The 20,356-nt window shown below is 46.1% G+C and overlaps 1 protein-coding gene across 3 annotated transcripts in view; it reads right to left on the reverse strand.

The window, feature by feature from the left end:
* Positions 1-20,356, reverse strand: part of LOC136627319 (oocyte zinc finger protein XlCOF6-like) — a 232,291-nt gene that overhangs the window by 102,797 nt on the left and 109,138 nt on the right. The window lies entirely within an intron of this gene.

Raw genomic sequence — 20,356 nt, forward strand, 5'->3', positions numbered from 1 at the left:
TGGAGAGAGGAGAAGAGGAGGCTGATGGGAGGGCTGTGACTGGGATGCAGGAAGGAGTGGTGTCATGTGTCCATAAGGAGAGCACCCAAAAAGTGTGAGGAGACACCTAGGGGTTGGGGATGGTATCATCTCTCCTTAAGGAGAGCACCCAGAAGGGTTGTGAGAAGGCCCCCTAGGTGTCTCCACACACTTTTTGAGACTACACCCCTCCTGACCGCCATTACAGGCTTCTCACCAGCTAAGCCAGAAGATTACTGCACACTGATGAGGGGAAAACACCCCAGAGCAGCCATCTGTGTGCTTACTGGCTTGGTTTCCTATTGCCAATCATTATGTGCATAGAATGCAGGAAGACTTGGTCTCATCCCCAGGATACCTCTTCCTCTGTGAGGATGCTGCCCCCTCCTGGTCGGAGGGTCCCGGTCCTTCACACCCAGGATTCCTCTTCCTCTGTGTGAGGATGCTGCCCCCTCCTGGTCGGAGGGTCCCGGTCCTTCACACCCAGGATTCCTCTTCCTCTGTGTGAGGATGCTGCCCCCTCCTGGTCAGAGGGTCCCGGTCCTTCACCCCCTAGGATTCCTCTTCCTCTGTGTGAGGATGCTGCCCCCTCCTGGTCAGAGGGTCCCGAACCTTCACCCCCCAGGATTTCTCTTCATCTTTGTGAGGATGCTGCCCCCTCCTGGTCGGAGGGTCCTGATGCTTCACCCCCCAGGATTCCTCTTCCTCTGTGTGAGGATGCTGCCCCCTCCTGGTCGGAGGGTCCCGGTCCTTCACCCCCTAGGATTCCTCTTCCTCTGTGTGAGGATGCTGCCCCCTCCTGGTCGGAGGGTCTGGTCCTTCACCCCCCAGGATTCCTCTTCCTCTGTGTGAGGATGCTGCCCCCTCCTGGTCAGATGGTCCCTGTCCTTCCCCCCCCAGGATTCCTCTTCCTCTTTGTGAGGATGCTGCCCCCTCCTGGTCAGAGGGTCCCGGTCCTTCACCCCCCAGTATTCCTCTTCCCCTGTGTGAGGATGCTGCCCCCTCCTGGTCGGAGGGTCCCGGTCCTTCACCCCCAGGATTTCTCTTCCTCTGTGTGAGGATGCTGCCCCCTCCTGGTCAGAGGGTCCCGGTCCTTCACCCCCCAGTATTCCTCTTCCCCTGTGTGAGGATGCTGCCCCCTCCTGGTCGGAGGGTCCCGGTCCTTCACCCCCAGGATTCCTCTTCCTCTGTGTGAGGATGCTGCCCCCTCCTGGTCGGAGGGTCCCGGTCCTGCACCCCCCAGGATTCCTCTTCCTCTGTGTGAGGATGCTGCCCCCTCCTGGTCGGAGGGTCCCGGTCCTTCACCCCCAGGATTCCTCTTCCTCTGTGTGAGGATGCTGCCCCCTCCTGGTCGGAGGGTCCCGGTCCTTCACCCCCAGGATTTCTCTTCCTCTGTGTGAGGATGCTGCCCCCTCCTGGTCGGAGGGTCCGGGTCCTTCACCCCCCCAGGATTTAGTATCCTCCTGTGTCCTCAGTGTAGATCCGGCTGCAGTAAAGGACTCTTATCTAAAGGCCTTTTATACCGGCAGATACATCGCTGGTCGTTCAACCAGAAATCCTTCAGAATCGTTCCATCTTTCACATTCGCCGTATAAGTGAGACGGAGCGACCGAGCGCTGATTAACCCTTTATACCTGCAGGAAATGAGCGAACAGTGAACGATTCTTGTTCTCCGTTCCATCGTCTCGCAGTCAGACTGAACGATTATCGCGCACTTTCTCTCGTTTGCACAATTATTTGAAGCATTATCGCTTTGTCTACAATCACCCTGCGGGCGGCTTCACATGGGCGGGTTTGAACATACAGAATGTACATGTGCAAAACATGGCGAATAGCCCCCCAGTATGGATGTACCACATACAAAATGCACATTCAGTGCCTTGCTGGTCGGTCGCACTGGCAGCTACGTGATTGGTGTGGGCAGCGGTATGTGGGATGAAGGAAGGTTTGGGCAATGCACGCAGCGGAGAGGTGTGATGATGTCATCATCCTGCTGCTCTTGGAGACAACTGCCTGCCATCTGTGCTCCCGGCTCCCCTCACACCGCGGCTGTTTGCTGGAGAAGTACAGAGCAGCGGTCTGGTTCCGGGGTCACGGCTGACATTTCCGGTGTGGGGGTCCCATGACTCTCCTGGTCTGACTGCCCTGTTTGTGCATTGTGGCTAATATTCAATGAAGTGTAGTTCTTCTGCAGGTTATCCACAGGGTAGGAGATAACCTGCTGATCCCTGGGGGTCTCACACCACTGAAAGTCCCCTGAGGATCTTAACCCCTTAGTGTTTTTACATCGTAGCTAAGTGGGATTTAATCCCCGAGGATATAAAAACATGCTTCCTGCGAGGATTAAAGCCACGTGGGCTATGGAGGGAGCTGACAACATGGAGCTGTCATTGGGGGGTCGCAGGGACCACCTTTTCCCCCGCAATGCGATCAGCGCTATCCATTAACCGCATTCAAGTGTAAAAACGTTTTTAAAAAGTTAAAGATTCAGCTGCCTTGTGGATCGGATCCATGAGGGGAGGTGAAAATGCTCACCCCCGTCCTCCATGATGTACATCTGACCTGCGGTCATTCGCGAATCAATCAAATGTATTGGATTACACAATTCTGCTGACATTAGCGGGTCGGAATTACATAATCCACTCGTACAAAATGGAAAGCAGCATGTTCTATGTTACCGCGGATACCCATGACATAGAACCCATTGTGCTGTATGGTGGTGGATATCTCTGCAGCCCATACACCGCATTGTGTACGGGCTGCGGGTACCCGTGTCATCGCTAAGCGGCGACATGGGAAATATAAACAAAAAAAGGTGTACTGCGCATAACCGCTGTGTGAGTTGGCAGAATATTATGCGGCACCACGGCCGGCCTTAGAGCTGGGATCCGCTATGGGCCTCCGCAAGCAGATTCCACATATAGTCGTGTGAGCCCGGCGTTATTCAAATCACTAAGTTTAATAAGTAATTTACAAGAAGCCCCCGGAACGCTCGCCTTCCTGCAGTTCCAGGAGCAGCTTGATGAACGCCTTCTATGCGAGACCGCCGCACCTCAGCAAGATTAGGAAGACTCACAGAGCGCTACTTTTTACACCCCATCCCTGCCACTGGGGTCAAGAAATACCCCCAAAAAAGCGAGGAGGAGGGATGCCTGATATTATTGCCCCATGTGCCCATCCCAGGCCCCCCTAATTACCCCTGTCTTCGGACATATCACACAGTTTATAGTCTTACTTTAATCTAAGATTTGGGGAAAGCCAAAAAAAATGTTGGGGGAATTATTTTTAAGGAGTTAATTTTTTTTCTGCACAAATGAGCAGTGGGGACTGGAATGAATTCAGTTGTGCCCTGAAATCCAATGGGTGTTCCCTCTACTAAAGGCCTAGCCATGTATCCTGTGAGTAGATTAAGGCCACAATGGGAATGTTTCTGAACACGGGACAAGCAAGGGGATCCATTTTGGGGTGTCAGTCTTCATTCATATGTGTGCTGTACAAAAAAAAACCCTTTCTTTAAAATGTCACAACTGACGCAAACAGGTCTATCTCAGGTAACCCCCATTTTGTCACGAGTCGGGCCATCACCTCAGGATGAAGCTCCCACTCTCCTGGATCCACTTTCTTCCTGCTGAGAAAGTCCACGGCTATATTCTCAGCTCCTTTTATATGGAAAGCCAACAGTGACCTGATTGTAAGTTCCGCCCAATGAAGGATGTTGAAGTAGAGGAATCCTGGTGGTACTCTGGTGGCGAATGAGTGACACTGCCATCATGTTATCTGAGAAAATCCTAACGTGCTTCATCCATAACTCTGTTTGCAGGCTACATAGGGATTTCTCTAAAATTAGATGAACTGGTTCTCTCATGGGGATCCTAGGTACCCTGTATGTGACCTCCCTTAAAGTGGGCCCCTCACCCCTTGGCGCTGGCATCAATCGTTATTACTATCGGGGGGTCCAAATTCCATTCAGATGCCTGAGAAAGGTAGTCTGAGGACAACCACCAGTGAAGGGAGGATCTAGCCCTGGAGAAAATAAGGATTGTTTTATCGAGTGAAGCCTGTGACTTGTCCTAGTTCAGGAGGATAAGTACCTGAAGATCACAGCTGTGGAACTGGGCCCAGGAAACCACATTAATTCATGAAGTTATTAACCCCAGGCCCTGCATAGCTTCTTTGATTGATATTCCAGATTTCCTATATAGAGCTGACCATTTGTGTAGGATAAGTTCTTTCCTTGGGGGAGGTAGGGATTAACATTGGAGACAAGAATCCAAAATGACTCCCGAGAATTTTTTCCGAGTTTCTGGCTCCATGTCGGATTTCAGATCATTAATAATCCAGCCGAGCTCCCATAGTAACTGAAGTGTAGAACTTAAGTGTGACTTCAGAATTGACGGAAAATCAAAAGCAAGACATCCAAATACAGGATGATAACAATTTCCAGATTACGCAGAAAGGCTATCATTTCAATAACAACCTTGGAAAAAACCCGCAGAGCGGAGGAAATTCCAAAAGGAAGGCAAATAAACTGGTAGTGATGGATTACCCCTTCAATTTCCAGTGGAAATCTTAGGAATTTTTGCGAGTTATGGAGATTTGATAATACGCATCCTTCAGGTTGATAGTAGTCATCACACTATCTGGACCAGTTTGGGGGTTTAGAGTTCTGATCGTCTCCATCTTAAATTTCCTGTACTCTATGAAATTATTTAGGTCTTTAAGATTGATTATGGTGCGGTGAGACCTGTCTGGTTCAGGAACAGAAATAGTGGGGAGTAAAACCCTTTCCTCCATAAAGGTCAAACAGGTTCTGCACTCTCTTAAGGAGAGCTGGAGACTGCAATGAGGTTAACACAAACCTATCTGGGGGACAAGATTCTAGCTCAATCTTGTAACCCTCCGCTACCAGGTGTACAACTCATTAGTTGGTTGTTATATTCTGCCAACTGGTATGGAAATGGGCTAATCTTCCACCTACCAGGCACGGACATGTAGACTAGGGACAACAGTAAGGACTTTACCCCTTCCTCCCTTCGGATAAGACCATCTCCCGGTCTTTCCTTTCCCTATATAGGCCGGAACTGAGAGACGCAGGGTGAAGGGTCTTTTAGAAGGTCTGATAGCTGGAAGCCCCTAGCTTTTGTCTGCTGCCTTTTCTAGCAGGCCATCCAGGTCTGGTCCGAATATACATAAACCCTGAAAAGGTAAAGTACACAGTTTGTTTTTAGAGGTAACGTCCCCTGACCATTCTTTTACCCAGACTGCCTTTCATTTTGTGTTGGATAAAGCTGCCATACAGGACCTAAAGCAGACTGACTCCATGGAAGCATCCACCAGGAATCCTGTGGTCATCTGAAGTAAAGAAATGCCACTAGCAATTTCCTTTCTTGAGGCTTTCTAATCAATTAGAGAGGTAAGCTGATCCAACCAGACCACCGTGCTACCGACGTGGATGCAATGTTGGTTTTCATGACCATACTCGATTTAGACCAGGCCTTCCGCATGGTCATATTCACCTTGTTGTCCCTTGGCTCTTTCAGATGGGACATATCCTCAAAGGGTAGCCCTGTTTTCTTTGCCACCACAGAGATAGCTGTATCTATCTTTGGCATTTTGTCAAAGATAGCAACATCTTCATCCGAAAACAAGATTCGCTCCCTAACTTCTTTGGAAATCAATCATCAATCATTCCACTAATTTAGAATCAACTGTTTAAAGGGCTTGTCCTGCGGCTAAACGGGTTGTTTTTTTTTCAACCCCCCCCCCCGTTCGGCGCGAGACAACCCCGATGCAGGGACCTAAAGAAAGCTTACCGGAGCTGAATCCCCGCGCTCCGGTGACTTCTATACTTACCGGTGAAGATGGCCGCCGGGATCCTCTTCCTCCGTGGACCGCAGCTCTTCTGTGCGGTCCATTGCCGATTCCAGCCTCCTGATTGGCTGGAATCGGCACGTGACGGGGTGGAGCTACACGGAGCCGGCATTCTGCATGAGCGGCTCCATTGAAGAGAGCAGAAGACCCGGACTGCGCAAGCGCGGCTAATTTGGCCATCGGAGGGCGAAAATTAGTCGGCTCCATGGGAACGAGGACGCTAGCAACGGAGCAGGTAAGTAAAAAACTTTTTATAACTTCTGTATGGCTCATAATTAATGCACAATGTACATTACAAAGTGCATTAATATGGCCATACAGAAGTGTATAGACCCACTTGCTGCCGCGGGACAACCCCTTTAAGTGTGATGTTCACTGGAAGCATGGATCTGCGTTGAAGTAAGAGGCCTCCAAACATGTCATCTTGTGCTGTGCGGGGTTGTTGTATCTCCTCTTCAACTTGCATGGTCTTACGAACTGCTTTCAATAAATGATCCATGTTAGCGGTGGAGAATAGATATTTTCTCTTCTCCTGAACCACTTTGCTTAATTCCACTAAAGCGAATTCCTCAGCCATGTCAGAGTCAGACACTGACACTGCCATAGCCGATCTTCTTGCGGCCCTTGAGGGCCCTGGCTGGAGATCTGAGAGGGAGGATTGCACTTCTTCCCAGATGACTGTCCGGATTTCAGACATAAGGGAAGATTTTTCTTCCCGCAGAACATGCAACGCATTGCGTTTTGCTATAGGAGTCATCCAGTTCCACTAAGCATACTGGGCACATTTTACTTCTCCTCCTAACCTCCTTAGGTTTTTGAGTATCCCTGTATGGAAATGACAGGAGAGAACTCCATTAGTAAAGGGAGTGTAGTGCAGGTGTTTGTAGTTTGGACCACAGGACAACTTACAGTTTGGAGATTGTCTGGGTTCTCCCTGGCCGATATCCTGCACTGTGGGCTCGGACTCCTGTCCTTAGGAACCGATCCCCACTTGTAGTAGCCTCCTGCAGCATTCTGCTGGTGCAGCGGAGGTTTACTTTTGTATTTGGTGCCACCTGCGGTAGGCCCCATCCCCTCCATGCGCTCTGTGTGATGCCCCCGCCACTGAGTGTCTGACGTCAGCTGCTAGCTCCGGGGAGCCGATGCAGCGGCCGCAGCCTGGATGATGGCTACTGTGGTGCTCGAGAGCCCGTCCTTGGACCAAGGCCCATGCAGTCCCCGGTTAGCACCCAGGTGAGGTGGGGTAATCGGGGCTGCCAGGAACGATGCTGCCCCCACCACCTTGGTAAGTCCTGATCCGGCGGCATGTGACAGCATACGCTGGAGCTCTGCCGCTGCTGTCCTGAAGGGACAGGAAAAACACTGGAAAAACAAAATGTGCAGTAAAGCGAGCAGGCTTGTGCAAAAACGCAATGACGATTAAGTAAATGCACACATGAATGCGCTTCCACCCGTGTGCAGCTGGCCTTATGGTATGTAGTAAATAAAAGTCACATTTGTGCCATAGCGTCTGCCAGGTGTTATCTGCTGTCACGGAAGCTGGCGCTCACATGCCACTCGCTCAGGGCTCCTTCACATGGCGCTATTTTCATCAGTACTTTGTGAGCTAAAACCAGAAGTAGAACGTACAGATAAAGTAGAATGGAAACATTCGCATCTTGTCCGTATTTTGGACCCATTCTAGGTTTTGGCTCACAAAACACTGATGTGAGATGCGTCCCTCGTGTGAAGGAGCCCTCAGCGTGTAAACTGCGTATAGGGGCTTAAACACGGGGCGGGTTTTACTCCCATTATACAGCCGTGATAATTAATAACAGGATGAAACACAACCATTTTGTTTTCAGTAGTTCGTGAATATTACGGCCAAGAAAAGATAGGACTTGCCCTATTTCTCCCGCAAATAGTTAATACTGAATGCACAAAACATAGGACAGGACTTATCTTCTAGCGTTTTTTTCAATTTCCTGCGCTATGGCTGGAGAAGGGAAAAAAAACAGTTCATCCATAACTATACCCCATAGCGGCGACTGTAGTTGTACATATGGCCGCCTGAAATCGCCCTCGGTACGTTCACACGTAGCAGCTTTTGTTGCGAATTTGCCAGAAAACCCAGAGTATTTGGTGCATTTTTGACACAGATCTACAGCTGATTTACCCTTTATATTGCAGGTTGAAATCTGCTGCAGATCCTCACTGAAAATCTACACCAGCGATGTGGATTGTGACTCGGCTTCTGATGTGGATTTTATGCTACACAAAATCTGCACCAATTGCGCTACATCTGAACCTACTGTAAATCACACCAACACCATCCATAGCAGAGCCCCACGAGGACCATACAGGGGTTATTGGGGAGAGCATTGGGCACCGGAACTCAAGAAGGACATATCAGAGGTTGAGCGGGTACAAAGAGGGGCAACTAAAGTAACAATTGGCATGAGCGGACTACAATACCCAAAGAGGTTATTAAAACTGGGGTTATACAGAAAAAAAAACATGACTGCTGAGGGACGACAACAAAAAAAACCCCTCTGTGTAAATACTTATTGTAAAAACATTACAATCAGTTGCTGGAGTTGGATGAAACTTCGTGTGCTTGTAACGTTGATATAAGTGATTACAATTAGAGATGAGCAAGTATACTCGCTAAGGGCAATTGCTCGATCGAGCATTGCCCTTAGCGAGTACCTGCCCGTTCAGGAGCAAAGATTCAGCTGCCGGCGGCAGGCGGGGAGCTGTGGGGGAGAGCGGGGAGGAACGGAGGGGAGATCTCTCTCACCCTCTCTTCCAGCCGCTCCCCCCTGCTGACTGCCGCAACTTACCTGTCACCTGCGCCGGCAGCCGAACCTTTTCTCCCGAGCGGGGAGATACTCGCTAAAGCCAATGCTCGATCGATCAATACTCCTTAGCGAGTATACTTGCTCATCTCTAATTACAATACCAGAGCAGAAGCATCATTTATTGTGAAGAATTGACCCCTCGAAGGGAGGCTCTAGTGCCCTGTTGTACCACCTCTTGAATACAAGATGTGATAACGGGGCCATGGAAACTCTAGTACCCTGCTGTACCGCCTCTAGCTTGGATACAAGATGTGATACGGGTGGGCATGGAGGCTCTAGTAACCTGTTGCACCACCTCTAGCTTGGATACAAGATGTGATAACGGGGTATGGAGGTTCTAGTACTGGAAACGCTGCACAAATCCATCAATTCAACACTATCACAAAAATACCAGCAAAGCCCAAAGGATTGCAGAACTAGAGGCAAAGACTCAAACTGTTGTACCACCTTTTGGATACAAGATGTGATAGGGACAGGCATGGAGGCTCTAGTACCCTGCTGTACCGCTTCTAGCTTGGATACAAGATGTTATACCGGGGGCATGGAGGTTCTAGTACCCTGTTGTACCATCTCTAGCTTGAATACAAGATGTGATACGGTGGGCATGGAGGCTCTAGTAGCCTGTTGTATCACCTCTAGCTTGGATACAAGATGTGATACGGTGGGCATGGAGGCTCTAGTAGCCTGTTGTATCACCTCTAGCTTGAATAAAAGATGTGATACAATCAATTCGACAATGTGAATCTTAGAAAACAAATGCAACTGGAAAACAAAAAGCCAAATCCTCCAAGAGCGTCAAGGAAAAGGAACATAAAACCTCTCAACAACAACCTTCATCTGCACCTAAGCCTGCACCAACAAGCAGTACAGACGCACCTGACCAAAGCCCTAAAGAAGAGAGCACCTCATTCCCACCAGCTTCTCCATCAGACGACTGGACAACTGAAAGCATGGAAACAACACAGGCAACTCTGGTGGCACAGGAGGTGTCAAAACTTCTCCTACCCCTGTTTGACAACAGACTGGAAACACTGCACAAATCCATCAATTCAACACTATCACTAATTACCAGCAATGCTCAAAGGATTGCAGAACTAGAGGCAAAGACTCAAAATACAGAACAAACCATTGCAACATTAGACTCCTCACAACAAAGACAACAGTCAGAGACAGAGACCCTACGGGAAAAGATAGATGGCCTGGGAAACAGACATCACCGCAACATTTTACACTTTGTTGGAATTCCCAAATTGGTGGGCAACAACCAGCTCGTTGCCTACCTGGCAAAAAACCTAACTCAGGCTTTACAACTTGGACTGCCAGCAGACCTCTTAATGATAGAAAGAGTACACCGCATAGGACCGCCTAAAGGTGAACAACGCAATGGCAGAGATAGACCGTAACCTGTCATGGCTAAGTGTATTCATTGGGCGACTAAAGAAACAATCCTGCAAACATACAGACGTCAACGAGGCCTATTAATCCATGGAACAAAGATCTTAATCTTCCAGGACTTCTCAGCTGCTGTCTCGCGGAAACGCAAATTGTTCACCCGAATATGACGTATTCTGCACAAAAGGAACATGTGTTTCCAACTTCTGTATCCCACAAAGCTTTGTGCCGAGGTGGGAAACAGAGCCCTCATCTTTAACACCCCAGAAGAAGCCAGAAGACTTATGTGCCTGGAGGATGTTGGAGACTGAGAAGAGGCTGGAGACTGAGGAGAGGCTGGAGACTGAGGCTCGTATGTATGAGGGGATCAGTTTCCTTCCCACTTACACTCTAAGCTCTGTGAAAGTGGTGACTCTCATGTTCAGCAAATACTAATGTTAACAGTTATTATATTTTTTATGTTCTAATCTGACTTGCTTGACTTTCAGAGATTGGTTCTATGAGGGAGATGTGGCCCCCCACCCCTGGCACGGCACAAGCACTACTCAGTTGTACCTACGGCTCACTGGGACTGACATGTACGACAGATGTGTGGTATACACCAAGGTAATTATACCTAGATCACACACCCAACCATGTTCGCACGCACAGAATTAAGAGAATTTCGAACACCCCCAACTCAACGATTTCTATCTTGGAACGTAGTGGGTCTTAATACTCCCATCAAATGTAAAAAAGTCATTATGCACTTAAAACGCCATAAACCAGATATAATTTTTCTGTAGGAAACACACTGGAAGCATCAGACCGGGTTACCTACGGGCACCATGAATAGATTATTGCTACACAGCATCACATACATCTGCAGCCCCGGGTGTTGCCACACCGATCAGGAAAGATCATGTTTGTAGATAGCAGCACACAATCAGACCACAATTGCTGTGGGAAGCATAACGCCACTGCACGCTCCCTATGCGATCCTGACCACGGATCAATAAGCCAAATTAGTCCATTTAAAACAAAAGAGCAGCAGATAGGTGCAATATTTACATCCTCATGTCCAGAGGACACAAGTCACATACCAATACACTGACAAACACATAAATAGTGAACAATCACCATACAATAATCTCACATTTAAAACCCACCTGTAACTCAGCTGTTGCACAAGGAAAACCGGGCAAGCCGCAGGAGAGCCATGTGACTGTGCAGTGTCTTCACTTAAAACCAATGCGAAGCGCCATCTTGGCATTGCCAATACCTCAGTGCGCAAGTGCGAGGAGTGTCACATGACACACGATATCATGCCCAATGCATGTTCGGGGAGACTATTTCTCCTAATGGGAAGCGCCATTTTGGTGTAGTCAAACCTGCACTGCACATCCACAAGACTTGCCCATTTATTGCGAAGGTGTCCTAACAAACGGGGATCCATAAGCGTTTCACTGATGTATATAAATCCACAAAGACAAATGATAGTGTACACCACAAAAGAGGAGACATGTGTACCTGTCTCTAATAGGGAACATCTCACCAGTTAGTGGATGGGAGAACCTATCTACCTTGGCCAAGTTTCCACAGCACGAATCTGAAATATATGGAAAGTTTCCTTTCTTTGTTGGTAAAAATGTGCGTTGTACAATTTTCCTTTGTTCTTATGGCCAGTAGTATGTACCAGCATGTCTTTCAAATTCGGCCCCCTCCAAAACGACATCAACGAGGGAACCTGGAATTCGTTGATATCAGGACAGCAATCCGACAAAATATGCCAGTGCTTCCTGATAATCTATGAAATCCCTCTTTCTCAAGTGCCATACGTAGAAATAAATGGCATACGCATGGAACCTCTGTCCCTCGTGTCAGTCTGTAATAATGAACTTGTAGAACAACTGTGCATAAAAGCTCACACGGTAGAGCATGAGTCATCGGGGTAACCTCTCTGAGTAAACTTGTCGCACATCTGTTTTAGCCATGCGTCTACGTAGTCATCATGAGCAATTCTACGAACCCGTAGACACTGGCTCCATGGGAGCGCATTGAGCATTCTGTTAGGATGAAAACTGCAGTACAGAAGCAAATTATTTTTGTCGATCGGCTTTGTATAAACATCAATATCAATGCCCCAGTGTCATTAGTAATATCAACATTAATGAATTGTATCGCTTTGTTCAAATGCATCAAGGTAAATTTCAATTCGGGAAAGATCATATTCAACCCCTCATAGAACTCCTGTAAACCACCAATTGTACCATCCCAGAGGAATAAAAATATTGTTTATGTACCTCCACCAGGCTCAGACAGGTGTCTAGCCTGCAGAGGTGTAGACGAAACTTTCCTCAACAAACGCCATGTACACATTGGCTATGTTGGTGCGACATTCGAACCCATCGCCATCCCCTGGCGCTGGCGATAGATTTTATCATCATACAAAAAGATGTTACACTTGAAGACCATCTCCAAAAGTGTCAATAAAAACTGAATGCATCTATTTGACAAATTAGATCTCACCAGCTGTTCATGTGTGGCTTCCAAACCTTTGTTGTGTTGGATATTGGTGAAGAGAGAGAGACAGTGTCCAGAGTTCCCAAAATGGTACTCTCTGTAACATGGGCTTCTGGAATTTTCACCCAAAAAAATCTGTTCTATCGCGAATATAAGAATTGGACTCCACTGCAAATTTTCTTAGAACCCTGTCGAGAAAACGATATACATTTTTTAATAAACCACCTCTCCCAGAAATAATTGTACATCCCGGAAGGGACTGCAGATTCTGATGTATTTTCTTCAGAGTGTACAGTGTGACCATTACCGGATATTAAATATACAAGTAATCCCTCAGATGCCGGTCAATAATTCCACCCTCAAATGCATCATCTAATAACATACGTAGTGATGACTGATATTGAGCGGTGGGGTTATCATGTAGAGGTTCATATACTGTTACATCCATTATAATATTGTGTGTCCAACATGACCACAGCCCTGATCTGCTCTGATCGTGATGTCCACATCGCCACTCTAAGATTTAAGAGCTTCTCTTTCAGCAGGTATAAGATTATTTCTGTAATGTGATCTATATTTTTCTGTTCTCAACTTTTTTAAGTCCTTCACTACCAGTTTGGAGTACGTATCAACAGCAGCCTCAACCTGTGGAGGATGAAAGGTGCTTTTGTTACAAAGACCCAATGCACGTGAAGAGAATGTCTCATTGGGATCCATCTGTGTCTCTTGTATATTAACAATTTCATCCTGTTTGGAGAAGAAGCTCTTAAGATGCAAATTCCTAAAAAAAAAACTCCTAAAGTCAATATCCATTTTAAACCAGTCCATATTCAGTACAGGGGAAAAGGACAAGCCCTTAGATAGTACCTCCACCTGTACCTGTGTGAGTGGCTTAGAGGAAATATTGACAACTAAAGGACTGACGTGGACACTTCTTTTGACGTGCCCCGGCCCTGGTTACAATGCTTGGAGTATCCTTTCCTGCTCCTATGATGCCTACGGCCGCCTCTCCTGGATTTGCACCACCCTGATGTTTTGCTTTGGACCTCATAGAGGGACGAAGTACTAAAAAACATTGACCACTGGACTGCACACCCTTTAGGGAATCATTCGTCAAATCTGAGCCCACAGAGGTGAAACTAGATTTCAGGGATCTCGGTCTCTGTTGGTGTTGTTGTCTTCTCCAACCGCGTCTTCCTCTCCTATTCCCACCTTGAGGTTGTCTGTTGGTATTCCTACCACATGTCTACCAATTATACATGTGTCCAGAGCTGTAATCATCAGCGTACCTACTCCATTTGTAATGCTTAGTATTTTCCAAATCTTCGGTATATTTCTTAAAACACCTCATCCATCTTTTTCATGTAATCAGACCAATCTTCATCCGACAAATGACATCTCAGCTCCGGCTCCAAACTGCCTGCATCAACATTGGTTTTTTTAATATCGCTTTGCAAAAATTCCATCTTTAGCAGCATTAAATCAAATGAGTATTTGTTAGTGATGCTCACGAATTTCATGCAAAAGTCCTCATTATTTGCTATCAACGTAGGTTGTATATGGGATCTGAGGCCCCTCGGTATCCTTTTGACTGAGTAGCATTTCTTTAATGTCACCAGATGTTAACAATTTATTAACACGTTTCCGGGCAGCTTCCCATTTCCTCTATATACCACTCTGATATTGGGAGAGTTTAAAAAGGTACCATCCACGTTGGCCCCCAGTAATATTCTGGCCACCTCTTCCTCTGTATAGGTAAATGTAGTTGATAATCCTGGAGCACCCAACTCAGGATCCATACATCACAAAAAATGCTTCAATTAGGTGCCCACTGGCAATGGTCAAAGGCAACTGTAGAAGGTAATGTTTGTAGATAGCAGCACACAATCAGACCACAATTGCTGTGGGAAGCATAACGCCACTGCATGCTCCATATGCAATCCTGACCACGGATCAATAAGCCAAATTAGTCCACGGGGACCACAGGGATAAAGGAATGTCCCGTCACAGCTGCGGCAGAGTTCTGCAATGCTATCCCATTTGTCATAGCGCTCAGCCAATCACAGGCAGCGCTTGGCCATTTATTGAATTCAATACCAATGGGATAGCATCGCAGGCCTCTGCCACAGCTGTGACGGGGCATTCCTTCATCCCTGCGGTCTCTGTGGTGATGAGGGAATCACCTGCCATAGCTTTCATAGCTGTCACAGCTATGTCAGAGGAGAGTGATGTACTCTCTATATTTTTAATGGGGCTGGCATTGCTGCCGCCGGCCCCATTGACAAATTTTTCTTAGCACTGCGAGGCTTAGTGAAGACATCGCAAATGAGAATGAAAGCATTGAAAATCATTGATTTCATTATCATGTGTTTTCACTAAGTCTTGCATCGAGAACAATCTATCGCCAGTGGGATTGAGCCCTAAGGGTGTTACAATATATAGATTTATGAGCCATAGTTCCTGGGGCAACAGTTTTATCAGATTCATAATCCATGTCAGAATCATACAACACTCCGATCAAAGCTTTAACTTTCCATGGAAGCGATAGACTTTCTGGTCGTCCTCTTGGATTATTTCTGTCTTACCTATTAGCAGCTGCTACGTGAATTTCGTCGATATTCAGCTGATATAGCGGATGATGTTCTATTGACCTAGGGGTTATTCTGTTGATAATTAGCTGCTGCAGCTCTATAGGCCTCGGGTTTATTTTCTTGGTATTTAGCTGTAGCAGCTCTATGAAGCTCGGCGTTATTGTGTTGATAATTCGCTGCAGCAGCTCTATGAAGCTCGGGTTTATTTTCTTGGCATTTAGCTCCTCCAGCTATCTGAATCTTGGAGTTATTCTGTCCATTATTAGCTGCAGCAGCTCTATGAACCTGTGGATCCGTTTGTTGGTAAGCTTTCTCTGCAGCAAACTGAACTTTCTTGTTTCTTTTTGTGCACTTAGTAGCGACTTCGTTGATCTGTCTTCTTCTTCTGATCGCATCAGTAAATCTAGCTCAGCGGTTTTTAGTAGTTTTCCCAGAATTAGAAGTACTTTCAAGCTGAGGAACAGGTAGTGTGATCGACAGAGCTTTATAGGGCAGGTAAACATGAAAATGTCTGCTAGAAAGATCTTGCGAAGAAATAAAAGGCAGTCTGTTTACAGGATTACCTTCACCTCCGAATTTTCCACACAACTTTCCACTGTGATAGACTTCAAGCACTGAGCTAAATATTTTCCCAGCTGCTACTAATTCACAAACCACCATAAGTGTGCGGTCACAGCATATCAGCACAATAGTCCGCAGAACTGTTCTAATTCTTCATATCACTATCATGAGATAAAATGGTGAAATCATCCCAGTGATTCACCACGTACTCCGATATCTCCTCACGCACCTCTCTGGCCATGAGTATCATACAAAGTATAGGATATTGCTCTACGGCAAGCACCATCACCAATAAGAGGTACGACGGTATGAGGCACCATTGTGCCGTTCGTGTTTAAAGCTCCAACAACCACTGTAGATAAATATATGAAAGCTGTCTAAAATACAATCTGCCGCTGTTGCCCGTAGCATTGGTTTACAGCACAGCTTTCATTTTACCTCAGCAGTATAAGAAATGAAAGCTGCGCTGTGATTGGTTGGTAAACTACTGAGGTAAAATGAAAGCTTGTGCTGTGATTGGTTGCTACGGGCAACAAAGACAGATTTTCTTTTAGACAGCTTTCATAAGGGTGTGGTGTCGGGCCACTTTTCCATGGTCTACCCTAGATTATAAATCACACATATATGTGGAGATAGAAGTTTGTTTGTTACCCCACTACAGTCATCTTCTCCTCATTCTGAAATAGCTGATAACAGGGAGCAATAGATAACATTTAACAGGAGGAGATAAGGAAGCACATGGTGAATCACTGGGATGATTTCAACATTTTATCTTAGAATAGTGATGGGAATAATTACAACAGTTCTGCTATTTGGATGATGTATCACGATCGCACACTTATTTCCTTCTTAGTGAATCTCTACATTCTACAAAGATGCTACTGTCCAAATTACTGCCAGTGGTGCTCATCAGCTTCTTATCATCACCCAACGGCACTCTGATGGGCTGCCAGACACTGTCTTACTATTGAGATGCCTCAGCATCTAGGGGAGCGTGTAGCAAGGACTGAGCTTAGTGAATTAGGAAAAGCCCTGAGACTGCAGTACCTGGGGGAACGAGCAAACCCCTATTCACGGTCTAACTGAAAGTGCCAATTTCTGTTAGGATATGAAAAGGCAGAGCTGTGAGAATAAGACTTCCATGCTCACTGCATGTTCATCCATACTATGTATTTACATCTTAGGGTTCCATAACAAATGCTAGAAACAGCATCGGGGTGGAATTTTAGGCTAAAATGTGTGAAAATTAGAGCAGTTTTCTCTGTTTAGCAAAGTTTCCAGGATTATAGGAGAAAAGAGAAGCGTAGTCAATGAGCAGACTCCCACATCATAATGTCAGACACAAGATATGGATGCTGATTTTATGCTGGTAATCTGCTCCTCTCCAGGTATTCACACCCGTTTGGAGTTTCTGTGGTTTTCCTGATGAGCAGCAGTGGCATCGTACCTGTATAAAATTATACAAAGCTTTCGATTATAGTGATCAGCCTCGACAATGCATCCAATGCACAGAGATAGAAAGGACGCCAAAGCAGTTCTCGGGCAACGTAAATCACATTTATCAGCCTTGGTATAAAATATCAGACTTTATATATACAGGATTAAACCTTGGGGTGCACAACCCATTTAGACCAACCACCAACGCCTTAGCTGAGCTCTTAGTCATGGCTGAGAGCCAAGAGTTTTATACATATGCTGTAACGTCCGGCACAATAGTCCATATCAGGGTGCGAACATTTACATTCAAGCAACTCAGAAAGTGAAAATGTAAATCTCAGATCGGGCGGATATTGTCAGTACAAATACATAAGATCAGACTTGGAATTCAGGGCTAACTGAACCCGGGCACACAACTCCATAATCAAGTACTAAAGGTTTCCTGTGCCAATCACCTCCCCAAGAGGGAAATTTACCTCTGTAATGCCTATAATGTACAAAGAACCTGAAAGGCACATCACAGCATTGCATCCAAAACCAATAATTCAATACTTCTACTTTATACATTATAGCTAGAGATGAGCGAGCATACTCGCTAAGGCAGATTACTCGAGCGAGTATTGCCATTTCCGAATACATGCCCGCTCATCTCAAAAGACTTGGGGGGCGGCGGGGGTGTGCGATGAGTTGCGGGAGTGAGCATGGGGGAGAGAGATCTTCCCCCCGTTCCTCCCCGCCGGCCTCCGAATCCTTTGAGACGAGCGGGCATGTACTCAAAAATGGCAAAACTCGCTCGAGTAATTTGCCTTAGCGAGTTCTCTCGCTCATCTCTAATTATAGCCATTAGAGGGTTAATCCTCCCTCTCTTGAAAGTGATTGGCAAAGTAAACCTTCGCTACATGAGTTATCGGGCTGTGTGCCCCAAGTTGTATAGTCCTGTATAAATAAAGTCTGATATGTTACACTGAAGTTGTAGAACCTTTCCCATGTGATCACAGCTGTATATTACTGTGTGCGACTCTTCCTAGTATATGACCCTATAGCGATGAGATGGAGGGGAGATGCCCTTGCTGGGCTCAGTGGTGGAATACGGTTCTTACTATTATCATCTATGAAAGGATCATTCTCAAAACCAAAAAATGTCCTAACAAATTCCACAAAAACCAGGATTCGCAGTGTGATTCTCCCCTCACTACTTAAACACATAAGGCCTCTTTCACACGGGCGCTGTGGTTTTTGTCTGGCCATGTCATGGCCACAGTGCAGCCGAAAATTGCATGAATGATAGGCAGCCGTGACCATATCACGGCTGCACCTCCCGTTTATGTGCCCATTCAGAGAAGCCCGGGTGCGGCATATACATGGAATACAACCGGCGGAGGGAGAGAGTTTAGCTCTGCTAAACTCCCTACCTCTCTCTGCCCCTTGCAGGCTGCCGGCAATGGAAGGGGGCGGGAGCTAGTGTGCTATTTTCCTGCCTAGTCTCGCCCCTTCCCTTTGCCAACAGCCAGCAAGGTGTGGAGAGGGGTAGGGAAGGGGGAGAGAGTTTAGCAAGACACTGCTTAACTATCTACACCTACCTTTTTTACGGCCCCATAGGAGTCTATGGGGGCGTCCGGCGTATTCAAGCCAAAAAAGATAGGTCCAGAACTATCTTTCCCGGCCGGCGTAAAAATGACCGTCCGTAATGTGCATAATAGCCATTGGAAACCGAAGCCTCAGATGGTCACGTATATCGTCCGCCCGTGAAAACACGCCCGATATACGTTTGTGTGAATGAAGCCTAATGGCTACCAGCTCTCCCTCATCTCCATCAGTTCTGAGGAAACATCGTCTAAAGGAAGAAGAAGGATCGGCCCAAATACAAACATGTAAGTTATACAAGTAAACTTTTATCAACAGTTAGAAACAAGTTTAGAGACGCAGTTATATGTATCAGTGTGAAATATTCTACGTACACGGGTGATATAAAGGTGGGATATCTGGATGCTATTTGTTTCTGGATAACAGATAATTATCAGTAATTACATACATTTTATATTTATCACTTAATGCTCTAAACTGCTTCCCTTTACTTCTGTATGACATAATTTATATCTCCAACATTTCCCACACTCAGAACAAGAAAACAGCTTCTCTCCTGTGTGACTTCTCTGATGGTTACCATGGACCAATCGCACTGCAAAACACATTCTAAACAAGAAAATGGCTTCTCTCCTGATTTACTTTTCTGATGTGTAACAAGGTCTGATTGCACTGCAAAACATTTCCCACATTCTGATCAAGAAAATAGCTTCTCCACTGTGTGACTTCTCTGATGTTTTACAAGGACTGATTGCACTGCAAAACATTTTCCACATTCTGAACAAGAAAAAGGCTTCTCTCCTGTGTGAATTCTCTGATGTGTAACAAGTACTGATTTTGTTACAAAACATTTCCCACATTCTGAACAAGAAAACAGCTTCTCTCCTGTGTGAACTCGCTGATGTCTAACAAGGTCTGATTTTTGTGTACAACATTTCCCACACTCAGAACAAGAAAACTGCTTCTCTCCTGTGTGAATTCTCCGATGTCTAGCAAGGCTTATTTTCCTTGCAAAACATTTCCCACATTCTGAACAAGAAAATGGTTTCTCTCCTGTGTGAATTCTCTGATGCTGAACAAGCTTTGCTATCTGTGCAAAACATTTCTCACATTCTGAACAAGAAAACAGCTTCTCTCTTGTGTGATTTCTCTGATGTTTAACAAGGTTTGATTTTTCTGCAAAACATTTCCCACATTCTGAACAAGAAAACGGCTTCTCTCCTGCGTGAATTCTCTGATGTTTAACAAGGCTTGATTGCACTGCAAAACATTTCCTACATTCTGAACAAGAAAACGGCTTCTCTCCTGTGTGAATTCTCTGATGTCTAACAATACATGATTTATATCTAAAATATTTCCCACATTCTGAACAAGAAAACGGTTTCTCTCCTGTGTGAGTTCTCTGATGCTGAGCTAACTTTGATTTTTCTGCAAAACATTTCCCACATTCTGAGCAAGAAAACGGCTTCTCTCCTGTGTGAATTTTCTGATGTCTAACAAGGCTTATTTTCCTTGCGAAACATTTCCCACATTCTGAACAAGAAAACGGCTTTTCTCCTG

The sequence above is a fragment of the Eleutherodactylus coqui genome, chromosome 5, assembly GCF_035609145.1.
Source record: "Eleutherodactylus coqui strain aEleCoq1 chromosome 5, aEleCoq1.hap1, whole genome shotgun sequence".
NCBI classification, from domain to species: Eukaryota; Metazoa; Chordata; class Amphibia; order Anura; family Eleutherodactylidae; genus Eleutherodactylus; species Eleutherodactylus coqui.